The 16,009-nt window shown below is 40.2% G+C and overlaps 1 protein-coding gene across 5 annotated transcripts in view; it reads left to right on the top strand.

Annotated features, from left to right (window-relative positions):
* The first annotated feature begins 4,972 nt into the window (after window positions 1-4,972).
* The window catches only part of CDKAL1 (CDKAL1 threonylcarbamoyladenosine tRNA methylthiotransferase), a 705,817-nt gene continuing 694,780 nt past the window's right edge, over window positions 4,973-16,009 (top strand). For 3 of the 5 annotated variants that reach the window (XM_078446595.2, XM_078446596.2, XM_078446590.2), the window contains exons 1-2: window positions 4,973-5,072; window positions 5,881-5,924. The gene's annotated coding sequence lies outside the window, so the exon portion shown is untranslated. Of the gene's footprint in view, window positions 5,096-5,880; window positions 5,925-16,009 lie in introns of all 5 variants that reach the window. The other 2 variants (XM_078446591.2, XM_078446592.2) reach the window with 2 other exon arrangements.

Raw genomic sequence — 16,009 nt, 5'->3', positions numbered from 1 at the left:
TGCCATCTCTTGAACATGTCAGGTGAGGTCCCTTTCCACTGGCAGGACCCCTTTTCCCTGAATGCTCCCCCCACCCATCCACCCCCGCCCCCCCCCCCCCCCCCCACACACACACATTCCTTGGCTAACCTCCTCGTCTTTTTCAAGCCCTTGCTTAAACATCTTTTTCTCAATGGGCCTACTCTGACCACCATCTTTAAAAAAATGCCAGACTTCCCTCTCAGTTATCCTTAATTTGCTACAAATTTGGGGCCATTTTTAATCAACTTTGAACACACATAAAATTTTTACTTATGTCATTTTTATTGTGTATCATCTATCGCTACCAGCTAGCATATAAACTCTTAAGAGGGCAGGTTGCGGTCTTTTTTTTTTTTTTTTCTCTGAGCATTCAGAACAGTCATTGTTAGGGTCGCCTGGGTGGCTCAGTTGGTTAAGCTCAGAGCCTGCAGCCTGCTTCAGATTCTGTGTCTCCCTCTCTCTCTGTCCCTCCCCCACTCATGCTCTGTCTCTCTCTTTCTCTCAAAAATAAATAAACCTTAAAAATAATAACAAAAGAACAATCATTGTTACTCTGTATACAGTATATATATGTATTACTGAAAAACAGAAAAAACATATGCTTCTTTCCGGCAGCTATTTATAAGTAATCAGGGAGTTAGACAAAAGATATAAATTACTATTTTTTAAATCGAGACACTACGGGAGCACCTGGGTGGCTGAGTCAGTTAAGCATCTGACTCTTGGTTTCAGCTCGGGTCATGAACTCATGGTTTGTGAGTTCCATCCTGCATTGGGCTCTGTGTTGACAGTGCAGAGTCTGCTTGGAATTCTCTCCCTCCCTCTCTCTCTACCCCTCCCCTACTCGCTCTCTCTGTCTCTCTCAAAATAAATAAATAAACTTAAAAAACAAAATCAAGACACTAGGTACAGCTAAGAAGTTTAGGAGTACTCTTTCAGTTGCAAGTCAAAGAAACCCACTCAAGTTAGCTTAAGAAATAAAAAGGGGGCATTTACTCATTCACAAAATTCAACAGCCCAGAAGTAAACATAGGTAAGCTGGATTTAGGGAGGCTCATGGCCATCCTCAGAATTCCCTGATTTCTCCCTTCAACCTTCAAATCTACTTTCGCCTGAAACAGCTTGAGCCCCAGGCAGGTGATCCCCACCTGGTAGTTTCCAAAGCTCCAACTGCGGGTTCTGGGGGCTGACCGAGAGCAAGAAATTCGCCCCTGCCTAGCGTGGGTCACCCGCCCTGTGGCTCCACTGCTCTGGCCTGGCCCATAGGCACAGCCCCCACACCACCCATACGAAGGGTGGAAGAATCAAAAGATAAAATTAATTATAGAGTTGAGCCAAACCTATTTGTGTAACCCGACAGAATACACATAGCCACTGTTGGAAGCATAGCACTCTGACCTCTGGTGGTTAGAAGCCATGGAGAAAATTCAGCATTAGTTCAAAGACCACAGCAGTTTAAAAACATTTTTTTTAAACGTTTTTATTTATTTTTGAAGGAGAGAGAGACTGAGGATGAGCTGGGGAGGAGCAGAGAGAGAGGGAGACATAGAATTTGAAGCAGGCTCCGCCAGGCTCTAAGCTGTCAGCACAGAGCCCGATGCAGGGCTCGAACTCTCAAACTGTGAGATCATGACCTGAGCCAAAGTCAGACGCTCAACTGACTGAGCCACCCGGGCGCCCCTCTAAGATTTTATTTTTAAGCAAGCTCTACACCCAAAGTGGGGTTGGAACCCATAGCCCCAAGATCAAGAGTCACAGGCTCTGCCTTTTGTTTTTCCTCTAGACTGTTTTCGTCTATGTGAATTTTTGCATTTTTAATGACAGCATATCGTTTCTTTCTTCTAAAGTGTTCATATAAAGTTGTTAAAAAAAGACCAAAATAGGACTACTTAAGCTTCAGTTTTCTTCTCTGTAAACAGAGCATAATAAAAGAATAGTAATGGTACTATTAATTTATAGGATTACCTATAGAGTTATTGTGATGAATCTGATAATTCAGTGAGGGCTTAATGTGGCTACTGACACACACTTCTAAGTTCTCAAAAATGGTGAGCCTTTACTATTATTTTATAGATTCACTTGCATTTTTAGTGTCTTTGTGCACACAAATTGGCTTCTCTACCACCAAACTTTTTTTTTTTTTTTTTTTTTTTTTAACTAGGCTTCATACCCAGCATGGAGCCCAACGTGGGGTTTGAACTCACAAACCTGAGGTCAAGACCTGAGCTGAGATCAAGAGTCTGATACTTAGCCAACCAAGCCACCCAGGTGCCCCACCACCAAACATTTACAAAACATTTAATATTACATTATGGGCTGAAAAGCCAGTAACAAGTGTCTATTCTTATGAAGTTGATAGTCTAATTTGAGACTCAAAGCAGAGAGATTTAAACTTTATAAACTTTATAAACACATATATATACATATGATGGAATATTATTCAGGCTTAAAAAGGAAGTCAATTCTGACACATGCTACTATACTGACATGTTTGAAGACATTATGCTAAATGAAATAAGCTAGATACAAAAGGACAAATGTATGATTCCACTTATATGAGGTACCTAGAGTAGTCAGATTTATACACTCAGAAAATAGGACTATGGTTGCCAGCGGCCAGCTGGGAGAGGGAAAGGGAAGTTGTTTAATGAGTACAGATTAGTTTGGGAGGATGAAAATGTTCTGGCGATGGATGGGGTATGGTTGCCCAAAACTGTGAATGGACTCGATGCTACCGAACTGCACATTTAAAAATGGATAACATGGTAAATTTTATGTTATGTACATCTCACCAAAATTTTTTTTTAATTTAAGTATTAATATAAAGGAAAATCAAAGTTTAATACTACAAAATAACAGACCAGTAACTTATAAATTATCAAGTGCCATTTTAATTTTATTCATCAAATGTGTCTTTATTTTTTGAATAAGTAGTACATGTCCATGGTACAAAAATAAAAGTTACAAAAGGGAATACAGGAAAAGTAAATCTTCCTATAGTCAACATATAAATTTATATACGTATATATTGCAATAACTATACTCAGACACTGTAAAACACTATATTGAAACTTTCTTTTTCCGCTTAACAATGTCTTGGGTAGTACATTAAAAGCAACCTTGTTCTTTTTTTAAAATTTTTAAAAAAGTTTTATTTATTTATTTTGTGTGTGTGTGAGAGAGAGAGCGAGAGAGCATAAGGCAAACTTGTTCTTTTTAAAGAGCTGTATAGATACCATAAATGTATTTAACAAATCCCCACTGAGAAGCCAGAGAGGGTTTCTGTATTTTGTTATTACAAGCAACATTTCAAAGAATCATCTGGCACATACGTCATTTTGTGTAACTGTGAGCATTTCTGTCAGATAAATTCCTAGAGGTTTGGTCACTGGCTCTTCAAGTGATTGATGTTAAAAGCACCCCCCATTCCCATTTCCCCATTCCTCGCAGCCAACGAGTCCATTCAGGTTTTCAATATTTATTCATGTCTGAAGTGTTGTCCTCAAACCCATCCTCCAGAAAGAATAATCTGCTCAGACACTTTCGTGCTACCTAATACATCCAGGATAAGGTCTAATATCTTTATTTTGGCAAACAAGGCTCAACTTCTGGTCCCTGCATTTTCTCTATCAACCCTTCTGTACCTTCCTCACTCACTTTAACTCTTTTTGCTTATATAAGAGTTTACAGTTTCAGGCCTCCATGCATGTGCTCTTACTATCTCCTTGGCCTGGCCTACCCTCCTCCATTTCTGTCACTTCTGTTGTGGGGAGTCTAGACCCCCTCATGTAAAAAGAAGAACCTCCCCCTTGGGCTCCACTGGTCTGCGTGCATTCATCTTCCTCAGCCATTGCTCTTCTCCACCGAAACTGTACCTGTGGAGGAGCCTGAAATAGTGGTAGGGGCTTGTCTCTTTATTCCTTTCTAGTTCTGCAACCAGCACAGTGCTAGAGATCATGTGGTGTGCACTCAATAAAATCTCTTTACCTGAACTCAACTAGATCTTGGCGGAAAAAGGGTGGAGTCATTCATCCACTCATTCATTCAAGGTATGCTGACGGAGAGGCCATTAAGTGCAAGATTATGTGCTAGGCAGTGGGATTACAGTAAAAGAGATGGGACAACATAAACATGCAATTCTAATTCAGCTGGGTAGGGACTGCAGAGGACTCTAGGTCACAGTTTAGATTTTTTTCATGGAAATGGTGAGCAGAGGGTGGTATTGTAATTAGAAGGAATCACACTAGAAACAAAGCTCATGATTTCTGACTTCTTGCTCATGGTGAATTGTCTTCATTTTTGAAAGAGGAGAAGCTCTTCTGGTAAACAAGGTCAAGCACAGTGTCCTGGGTAAAACATAATAACGTGAGCTAACACTTACAAGGGAACTAGGTCAGAATCAGTATACTCCACGAAAGTTCTCTTTCTCTGCTAAACTGCCTTAATATTTGGCACTACACTGTCTTCTAACGGATAAATAAACCCTTCTTTCTTGGTGTTAAATGATCTATATTGTTTAATCAAATTGTTCTTTGTCCTATTCTACTCTCCTCTCCAGTATGACCTCATTTCACAAAAGGTTGAGGAAGCAAGTAAAATGAAATGAAAATAGCAGGTCCTTTCAGAATTGAATTCAGCACAGAGGACTGCCACTACTAGCAGAGTAACTTTAGGCAAGTACTTACACTCCCTGTTTCCCCTTTTGTAAAATAATAATAATAATTAATGATAGTAATAAATGTTAAGAGCTTAATATGGTGCCTGACACATAGTAAGAGCTCAGTCGAAGATAGCTGTTAAGCGATTCTAAGAACCTGAGATTCTGGCGTCTAATTTCGCTCTTGCAACCAAAAAAATTCTAACTGTAATCTTTACCCAAGCAAGTTAGACCTGAACTCGCGCTTTCAGCGATGAGGCGGTTTGCCCTCTCCCGGCCACCGTCTTGGAGCATGCGCAAATAAACGTGGCGGGACGTAAGTGTCATGGCGAGCTCCATCTAAAGTGTTTCCCGTATCCGCAGAACGGCGTGTGGATCCTCTCACTTTGGACCGGTGTGTTATTCCCTGACCTCTGGGTAAGGGTGGCGGGGGGAATCAGTGTGGGGCGGAGTGTGGCTAGAGCTCCTTTAATGGCGGAGCCTGGTTTCCCCCGTTTCGGCCTTTCTCGGGCCGTTTGCTGGCTTGTTTCGTAGTTGAAACGGGACTTGCCAGCTGGGGTCAGGGAATTGGGAGGCGGGGAGCGCTGCCAGAAGTGAGGACAGAGTGGTTGGCGTTGCGTGCTGCAGGGCTGCGAGGAATATTTAAAGGAACTCGTCCCTTATTGTCAAATCTAATTTCATTCGTTTTCCCACTTGCGCTGAATTTGTGTGATGGATGGGGACGAGGCGTTCGCAGTTCGGTAGCTTGCACAGAGCTGTACCTCAAGAATTGAAACAGAAGTTGGCCGGAAGAGCCGGTGGCTTGATTTTTCACTCTTGTTCCCTTTTATACTCCTAAAACCTCTCTCTGAATCTCGGGACGCCACGTGTTTTTCTGGTGGAAGGTGATCTGGATACGTCCCTCACTGCCTAATTCCTATTTTGTGGTTGGTATTAATTGAATCACGCAGACGTGTTGTAGTGCTGGGCAGTGTTTATTACCGTGGCCAGACGCTGGATCACCATCGTGGCAAATTCGGTGGATGTAAACACACCTGACCCAGTCAGTAAGGAGTTGGAAGTAGTGTGGCACATCATTCACTTTGCTGTAGAAAGCTCTCTTTTATGCAGTCTAATCCCTTTTAAGTAGTTTTAAAGAGCCCTTATGTGGTTTTGTGAACTTGTTGGGAGCTCGCTTTTTCTAATGAGTTTTTATTTTCCAGACTTCTCTTTCCAGAGGATTTGAGACTGATTGCAGATAATCAAGGTACTTATTTATTTCAAACCTTTTATGCTTGAATAAAGTGTTCCACATTGCAATGTTCACAAAGGCAGTGTAGCGTCTCAGTAATGCTGTCACCGTCATTATCTGGAAATGCCATCGTCTCCGTATCATGCCGGATCAGTAAATCTAAGAGACATTTTCATTAATTTCAGCCTTTTTTGTACATTCAGCAGCACTGACCTTGTTGGTCTCTTTGACATGCTGTCTTCCTTTGCCTTCTATCCCCTACTGATTTTCTCCTTTTCTGGTTGCTGCTTCTTAGTCTCTATGATAGGCTGGTCGTCTTCTTTTTGGCAGTTAAATTTGGAGTTCCTCAAGGCTTGGTCCTGTATTCTTTTCTCTTTCTGGATGATCTAATATATATTCATCTTTGTCAGTGCTGTGGTTGTTATTATTTATTTTAGCCATCCTGGTGTGTGTGAAGTGGTATCGCATTGTGGTTTTGATTTGCATTTCCCTTATAGGTAATGATATTGACATCTTCTCATGTGCTTATTGGCCATTTGTATACCTTTGGAGACCTGTGTATTCGTCTCTTTTGTCATATTTTACATTGGGTTGTTTGTCTTTTTATTGTTGACTTGTGTACTCACTGTATTCTGGTACTAGATGTTTATCAGACATGTAATTTCTAAATACTTTCTCCCGTTGTATGAGTTTTCTTTTCACTTTCTTGATGGTGTTCTTTGAAGCATATAAATTTTTAATTTTGCTGAAGTCCAGTTTTTTTTGTTGCTTGTGCTTTTGGTGTCATAACTAAGGAAGGAATAATGCTTAATCTAACATCACCCAGATTTACATCTATATTTTCTTCTAAGAGTTTTATTGTGTTAGCTTTTAAATTTAGGCCTGTGGTCCGTTTTCAGTTAAGTTTTGTATGTAATGTGAGGAAGGGCTTCAGCTTTCATTGCATGTGGATTGTTCTTTCCCCCCATTAAATTTTTTTTTTGGCACCCTGGTTGAAATCAGCTGATGAGGGAGTATATTTTTGATGAACATTCTCGATGATTTTTATGAAAGAGTAATTCTAGGATAAAGATTTTCAAACCTTAGTACACATCAAGATCACCTGGAGGCTTGTTATAGATTGCTGGGCTTTACTCAGAGTATCTGATTCAGTAGGTCTGGCGTGGGGCCCGGGAATTTTCATCTCTCCCGAGTTTCCCAGTGGTGCTAATCATGCTGATATGGGAACCACGAACTATGAAAACTACTGGTTTAGGACTTTGGTTCACAATGTGGTTACACATGTAAGAATTACTAGAAGGTTTAAAAAATAGTATCAATCTCCAGGCTCTGTTCCCCCATTTTTTTTTTTTTTTTTTTAAAGTAATCTCTACTTCTAGCTTGGGGCTTGAATTCAAGACTGAGAGACCAAGAGCTGCATGCTTTACCTACTCAGCTTGCTAGGTGCTCCTGTTCCCCCTTGATTGATTGAGTTGCCCTGGGGCTCAGTTGCCGATAGGTTTCAAAAGCTCCTCAGGTGAATGCAATGAGCACTCAAGCTTCAGAATCTGTGTCTTCCCCTGTCTCTGCTCTTCCCTGTTTGAGCTCTCTTTCTGTGTCTCAATAAATAAACACTAAAAAAAAAAAAAAAAAAAAGGTTGAGAATCTCTGTCTGGGAGAATGATGGTTCTCAATCAGGGATGTGTAGTGGAATCATCTGGGCAAGCTTTAAGTTTATGTCCTTATATTCCACTCCTTGGAGATTATAATTCAGAATGGGACCTGGGTATTTGATACTATAAAAACTCTCCTAATAAATCTCAAATGCAAATAACACTACTATACGATATTGCTTTATATATTTTTCCTAACATTTTCAGTATCTCCCTTTTCACTGACGGTTTATATTCCCTTCATCAAACTTGAATTCCTCAGCCTTTTGAGAAAACAACTGTATGATCTGTTTCCTTTCAATGTTGTCTTGTTTCTTTTTAGTCTCAGACTTTCATTTCCTTCTTACTCATTTACAAATTTCTGAGAGCTAACGGTTCTACCAGTTTGTTGGAAGGAAAAGCTTTACAAATAGTGATGAGATGGTTCCAGTCCTTACGCAGCCAGATTTACGATCCTCTGCTTTATATTTGTTCTCCTTTGTTTCTCTAAATTGAATTTCTAGAAACGGAATTGGTGGATCACAGGATATACTGTATATGTCTTGGGGAGCCTGGGTGGCTCACTCTTGATTTTGGCTCAGGTCATGATCTCATGGTTTGGGAGCTCGAGCCCCATGTTGGGCTCTGCGCTGACAGCATGGAGCCTGCTTGGGATTCTCTTCTTTTTCTCTCCACTCCCTTATTCACGCGCAAGTACGTGTGCGCTCTCTCTCAAACTAAACATTTTGGAAAAGGATATATATGGTTTAAAGTTTGATATGTATTGCTAGGAAGACTTCCGGAAAGAATAAACCAGCTTTACCATGCTTTCGGCCAACAATAGGGTTTTGTCCGCCTTTTTTTTTTTTATCGGTGGGGTAGACAAAAAAATAATTTATTGTTTAAACACTCACTATTAGTGTGCTTGAGCATTATTTCCAGTGCTTATTGGCTATTTGCATTTCTTGAAGGCCTGTTTTTCCTTTGCCCCCCCCCCCCCCCCCCCCCCGCCTTTTTTTCCCCGGAATATGTTTATTTCTTCACATCACATTAGACTCTTGCGTTGTTTGGGCTTTGCCAATGAGGCAGAACTATAGTTGGGGCGGCTTGGCGTTGAGGCCTGGGTTCTAAATGTAACTCTGTTGGTGTGCACATCTTTTTGCTTCTTTGGATTTCAGTTCTAGAAGATGAGAGGCTTAGCAATGTTTCCTACTCCCCGTACTGCATGATGTTGTATGTCTCCTCTCCTCTTTCTTTCTCCATTCCTTTCCCTTCCTTGAATCAATACACAGGGCTATATGGGGTGTAAAAAGTGTAATTAAAAAGTATGGCTTTTAATGTGTCCTTTAATTCACAGTCCTTCACTAGTTCTTTAGTAACATTTGAAGGCAGTACCTGTCTTAGCCTTTCTCATTTAGCCTCTTTATTTCATAGACTAACAGTGGTAGAAGAAACCCTGAGGGTTATTAGGTGTTTGCTTTAGATTCCAATCCAGTATAAGAAAGATGAGCTAAATTTACCTTACGCATCTTACTCATTCATTCATTTGGTCAACAGATACTGTTTGCCTGCTCTGTGCTGGGCATTGTTGTAGGCGTCACAGAGACAGTGGTGAAAACGAGGTAATGCCTTTTTTCCTGATGGAGGTGACACTGCGGTGAGAGATATGGAGTTCTGTTCTGCAGTTACGGTGTCAGGTTAGAGGTCAGTGTGAGTGTGTGTGGATGCTTGGTCTCTGTGTGGTTGTCTTCGATGTGGTGGTTAGGAAAGGCCTCTCCCAGGAGGTGTCATTTGAATAGAGAAGTGGACAGCAAGCCATACAGCTATTTGGGGGATGATATTCCAGGCAGAAAAAAAAGCGAGTGTGGAGCCCTCGGAGTCAGAAACTAGTTTGGCATACTCAGAGAATATGGAAAAGGTTTAGTATAGTCGGGACAGAGTGGGTAGCCACGGGCCGTCTCTTGTTAGACTGGGTCATCTATAGTAAAAAAAAAAAAAAAAAAAAAAAAAAATTATTGAGAACCTGCAATGTGCTAGATGTAGTTTGAGGCACCAGAGGGGATAACACAGTGGACAGAGCACGCAGAAACTTTTACCTTTGTGGAGTACATCTTCTAGTAGAAAGAGGTAGATGTTAACCAAGTAATGAAAACATCGAAGCAGGTCTGAGATGCTGTGGTCGAGGAACAGGGCAGGGAAGGGGAGTAGCAGGTGTGTGTATATGTGGTGAGGTGGGAGTTGCCCGGGAAGATTTCACTGGTGGTCTCTGAGCAAAGCCCTGAGGCATCCAGGCAACACTGAGACCCTGGGATGAGTGTACCTGGTGGCTGTGAGCTAGCAAGGAGCCCATGTGTCATGCACGGAGAAGAGGGGATGGTAGGAGATAGAGTCAGAGAGGTGACAGGAGGCCAATTATGTAGGTCCTTGCAGGTCTTTGCACTGATTTTGTTTTTTTTTACTCTCAGAGGGAAAACCATTGGCAGGTTTTGATCTGAAGCTTGAGATGAAGTTAGGTTTTAAAGGATCCCTGGCTCCTGGACTGAAAATGTCCTTTGCGAATTAAGGATAGTAGCAGGGAGACTAACTATGGCGATAATCCACGCAAGAGTGGATGTTGGTTTGGACCAAGAATGTGGCGATGGGTACAGTTAGAAATAGATTCTGAAAATATATTTTATTAGTTAAAAAAAAATTTTTTTTTTGATGTTTATTAATTTTTGAGAGACAGAGACAGAACATGAGCGGGAAGGGTTAGAGAGAGGGAGACACAGAATCTGAAGCAGGCTCCAGGCTCTGAGCTGTCAGCACAGAGCCCGACGCGGGGCTCAAACTCACGAACTGCGAGTTCATGACCTGAGCCGAAGTAGGATGCCTAACCGACTGAGCCACCCAGGCGCCCCAGAAAATATATTTTAAAATAGAGCCAGCAGGATTTTGTTGGTGCATTGGATGTAGGGTGAAGGAAGGAGTCAGGGATGACACCACGATTTTTGCCTTGAGCAGGTACAAGGTTGGGATTGCCTTTAAACGAGATGGGGAGAGTTGTGAGAGGGTCTGGTGTGATGGGTGGTGGTGATGACGGTGATGTGTGTGAGATGATGGTGGTGGTGGTGTGCGAGGTGGCGGGGTGTGATGTGGTGGTTGGGTGGGGAGAGTCAAGAGTTCTGGTTTTGACTTAGGTTTGAAACAACTATTCGACATTCAGGCAGGGGTGTGGAATTGAGCAGGCAGCTGGACATTTGAGTCTGAAGTTCAGGGGAGATCTGGGGGTGGTTATAGAAGCATCTGCGGTTGGTATTTCAAGGTCATGGAACTAGATGAAATCGGATGGGGTGGTCCCCAGATTCATGGGGGCATTTCGACGTTGGAACGTGGGAGAGAGGAGGAGGAGCCAGCAAAGGAGACTTGGGGTGTGGCTGACGTGGTAGGAGAAGATCCCACAGATCGTGGGGTCCCGGAAGTCAGTGAAGAAAGTACCGTAAGGAGAGAATGGTCAGTATGCCAAGTGCTGCAGAGAGGGTCCTATAAGATGATTGAATATCTATGATTGTATGTATCGTTGGAAGTCACTGACATCACGAAAGGCAATTTTGGTGGAAAGGTGGGGGTGAAAGCCTGGTTCATGAGATAATGGAGCGGGGGGGGGGGTGGGGTGGGGTCAGAGATCAGAAACTATACGTGTTGACAGCTCTTGCAAGGTATTTTTATTTTATTTTATAATTTTTGAGTATAGTTGACCCACAATGTTACATTAGTTTCAGGTATACAACTTAGTGATTTGACAGGTTTATACATTATGCTATGTTCACCACAAGTGTAGCTACCGTCTTTCCCGTTACTTGGCTATTACGGTGTCATTGACTGTATTCCTTACGCTTTTCTCCCATGACTTATTCCATAACCGGAGGCCTGATCTCCCAATTTGCCCTTCTCCCATCTTGCCCAGTCCCCTACCACCTTCCCCGCTGGCAACCATCAGCTTGTTCTCTGTGTTTATAGTTCTGATTCTGCTTTTTGTTTGTTTGTTTATTTATTTTTTAGATGGAATTTATGAGTAGAATCATATGGCGTTTGTCTTTCTCAGGCTGACTTATTTCACTTAGTGTGATACCTGCTAGGTCCATCCATGTTGTCTCAAACGGCACAGTGTCATCCTTTTTATAGCTGTGTAATATTCCATCGTGTGTGTATACCGCATTTTCCTTGCCCGTTAGCCTATTGATGCACGCATAGATGGCTTCCATGTCTTGGCCGTTGTTCATAATGCTGCAGTGAACATGGGGCTGCACATATCTTTTCGAGTTAGTGTTTTCATTTTCCCTGGCTAAATACCCGATAGTGGAATTATTAGATCATATGCTATTTCTATTTTTAATTTTTTGGGGAACCTCCATACTGTTTTCCATGGTGTCTGCACCAATTTACATTCCCACCAACAGCACATGAGGGTTCCTTTTTCTTCACATCCTTGCCCACACTTGTTGATGCTTGTCTTTTTGAGTTTAGCCATTCTAACAGGTGTGAGGTGATATCTCTTTGTGAGTTTGGTTTGCATTTCCCTGATGATTAGTGATATTGAGCATTGTTTCATGTGTCTGTTGGCCGTCTGTATGTCTTTAGAAAAATGCCTGTTCAGGTTTTCTGTCCATTTTTAATTGGATTATTTTTTTTCTTTTTGGTGTTGAATTGTAGTTTTTTATATATTTGTGTTAACCCCATATCGGATATATCATTTGCAGACATCTTTCCCCTTCAGTAGGTTGTCTTTTTGTTTTGTTGACAGTTTCCTTTGTTGTGCAAAAACATTTCATTTGACATAGTTCCAGTAGTTTGGTTTTGCTTTTGTTTCCCTTGCCTTTGGAGATATGTCTAGAAAAATGTTGCTTTGGCTGATGTTAGAGAAATAGCTGCCTGTGTTGGCTTCTAGGATTTTTATGGTTACAGGTCTCACATTGAGTTCTTTAATCCATATTGAATTTATTTTTATGTATGGTGTAAAAAAGTGGTCTAGTTTCATTCTTTTATGTGTAGCTGTCCAGTTTCCCAGCACCATTTATTGAAAAGACTGTCTTTTCCCCATTGTATATTCCTGCCTCCTTTGTCATAGATTAGTTGACCATATAAATGTGGGTTTATTTCTGGCATCTCTATCCTGTTGTGTTGATCTATGTGTCTGTTTTTGGGCCAGTACCATACTGTTTAATTATTACAGCTTTGTAGTACCTCTTAAAATCTGGAATTGTGATAACTCCAGTTTTGTTCTTCTTTCTCAGGATTGCTTTGGCTATTTGGAGTCTTCTTTGGTTCCATACAGATTTCATTGTTATTTGTTATAGTTTTGCAGAAAATGCTTTTGGCATTTTAATAGAGATTGCATTGAATCTTTATTAAATTGCTTTGGGTAATATGGATATTTTGACAATATTAATTCTTCCAGTCCATGAGTATGGAATATCTCTCCATTTGTTTTTGTCATTTTCAGTTTCTCTCATTAGTGTCTCACAGTTTTCAGTGTGAGAACCCTTTGTATACAGGTCTTTCTCTTTTTTCTCTTCTATGATTTTAGTGTAAAGAAATACTACTCATTTCTGGTATTCATTTTGTGTCTTGCCACTATACTGAATTCGTTTAGTACTTCTAGTAGTTTTTTGGTGGAATCTTTAGGATTTTCTGTGTATAGTATCATGTCATCTGTGAGTAGTGACAAGCTTAACTTCTTTACCAATATGGATGCCCCTTGTGTCATTTTCTAGTGTGATTCCTGTGGCTGGGACTTCCAGGACTATGTTGAGAGAAGTGGTGAGAGTGGATGTCCTTGTCTAGTTTCTGACCTTAGAGGGAAAGCTCACAGTTTTTCACCATTGAGGATGATGTTAGCTGTGGGTTTTTCATATATGGTCTTTCTTATGTTTAGGTATGTTCCCTCCAATTCCATTTTGTTGAGAGTTTTTATCATGAATGTATGTTGAATCTCATCAGATACTTTTTCTGTATCTATTGTGGTGATCATATGATTTTTATTCTTTGTTTTGTTGATATGGTTCATGATGTGAATTGGTTTGTGAATATTGAATCATCCTGGCATCCTAGGAATAAGTCCCATCTGATCGAGGTGAATGATCTTTTTAATGTATTGTTGTATGAGGCTTGCTAATATTTTGTTGAGGATTTTTGCATCTCTGTTCATCAGGAATATTGGCCTGTAGTTTTCTCTTTCTGTGGTGTGTTTGGTTTTGGTATCAGGGTAATGCTGGCCTCATAGAATGTATTTGGAAGCTTTCCTTCCTCTTCTATATTTTGGAATAATTGGAGGAGCATCGGTATTAATTGTTCTTTAAATGTCTGATAGAATTCACTGGTCTTGTATTTTTATTTTTTGGTAGTTTTTTGGTTACCAATTCAATTTCATTACTTGTAATCGGTCTATTCCTTTCTTTTTAAAAATTTTTTTTTTTTTATTTGAGAGAGAGAGAGAGAGAGAGAGAGAGAGAGAGAGAGAGAGAGGATGTTAGTGAGGGAGAGGTAGAAGGAGAGAGAGACAGAGAATCTCAGGCAGGCTTCATGCTCTGCGTGGAGCCCAACACAGGGCTTGATCCCATGACTCTGGGATCATGACCTGAACCAAAATCAAGAGTTGGACACGCAACTGACTGAGCCACCCAGGCTCCCTAGTTTATTCAGATTTTCTATTTTTTCTTGGTACAGTTTTGGAAGATGTATGTTTCTAGGAGTTTATTTCTTCTAGGTTGTTCAATTTGGTGCCATATAATTTTCATAGTATTCTCTTATAACCCTTTGTATTGTGATATGAGTTGTCACTTCTCTCGTTTCTCATTTGAATCCTTTCACCTTTTTTTCTTGATAAGTCTGGTTAAAAGTTTTTCAATTTTATCTTTTCAAGAACCAGCTCTTGGTTTCATTGATTTTTTTTCCTATTGTTATTTTAGTCTCTACATCATTTATTTCTGCTCTGATCTTTATTATATCCTTTCTTCTACTCATTTTGGGCTTTGTTCTTTTTTTAGTTCCTTTAGGCATAAAGTTAGATTGAGTTTTTTGTTTCTTGAGGTAGACCTATATGGCTATATATTTCTCTTTAAGGACTACTTTCTGTGTGTCCCATAGATTTTGGACTGTTGTGTTTTCATTTTCATTTGTCTCCATGTATTTTTAAAATTTTTTCTTTGATTTCGTGACCCATTGGTTGTTTAGTGGCATGTTTAGTCTTCATGTGTTTGTGTTTTTTCCAGTTTTTTTCTTGTAATTTGTTTCTAGTTTTATACCATTGTAGTTGGAAAAGATGCATGGTATGATTTCAGTCTTTTTAAATTTACTGAGGCTTGTGTTTATGACCTACTATCCTGGAGAATATTCCATGTGCACTTGAAAAGAATGTGTATTCTGTTATTTTGGATGAAATATTCTGTGTATGTTATATCCATCTGCTCCAGCGTATCATTCAAATACATTCTTTCCTTATTGATTTTCTGTCTGGATGATCTATCCATTGATGTAAGTGAGGTGTTAAAGTCCTCTATTGTTGTATTACTGTTAATTTCTCTCCTGATGTCTGTTAATATTTGTTTTATCTATGTGCTCCAGTGTTGGGTGCATAGATACTTACAATTGTTATATTCTCTTGCTGGATTGATCCTTTTATCTTATGTATGTAATGCCAGTGCCCTTTTTTGTCTCTTTAACAGTGTTTGCTTTAAAGAAGTCTATTTTGTCTGGTAGGAGTATTAGTACCCTGGCTTTTTTTTTTTTTTTTCTTCTTCTTTTGCTTCCATGTGCAAGGTGAATGTTTTAGCACTCCTTTGCTTGTAGTCTGTGTGTGTCTTTAGATCTAAGGTGAGTCTCTTGTAGATGATGTACAGTGGGTCTTGTTTTTTTTGTTTTTGTTTTTATTTTTTATTTTTTATTTTTTAACGTTTATTTATTTTTGAGACAGAGAGAGACAAAGCATGAACGGGGGAGGGTCAGAGAGGGAGACACAGAATCTGAAACAGGCTCCAGGCTCTGAGCTGTCAGCACAGAGCCTGACGCGGGGCTCGAACTCACAGACCGCAAGATCATGACCTGAGCCGAAGTCGGCCGCTTCACTGACTGAGCCACTCAGGCGCCCCTGTTTTTTTTTTTTAAACATTCTCTGTGACTTGATTGGAGCATTTAGGCCATTTACATTTAAAGTAATTATTGATAGGTATGTATTTATTGCTATTTAAAAATTTTGTTTTCTGGCTGTTTTGTAGTTCTTTTGTTCCTTTCTTTTGCTCTGTTTCCTCGAGATTTTGTTTGGCCTTCTGTCTCTTTATTCTTGTGTATCTATCATAGGTTGAGTTTGTGGTTACCATGAAGTTCATTCATATATAGCATGCTGAGTAAAGAGCAGTTCATATTAATTTGATGGTCATTTAAGTTCAAACACATTCTAGAAAAAAACAGAAACGGAAAATCTTTTTCCTTTTT

Source organism: Panthera onca, chromosome B2 (genome assembly GCF_046562875.1).
Source record: "Panthera onca isolate mPanOnc1 chromosome B2, mPanOnc1 haplotype 2, whole genome shotgun sequence".
In the NCBI taxonomy this organism is placed as follows: Eukaryota; Metazoa; Chordata; class Mammalia; order Carnivora; family Felidae; genus Panthera; species Panthera onca.
The sequence above is the reverse complement of the archived record's forward strand: the minus strand, read 5'-3'. Positions and strand labels throughout refer to the sequence as shown.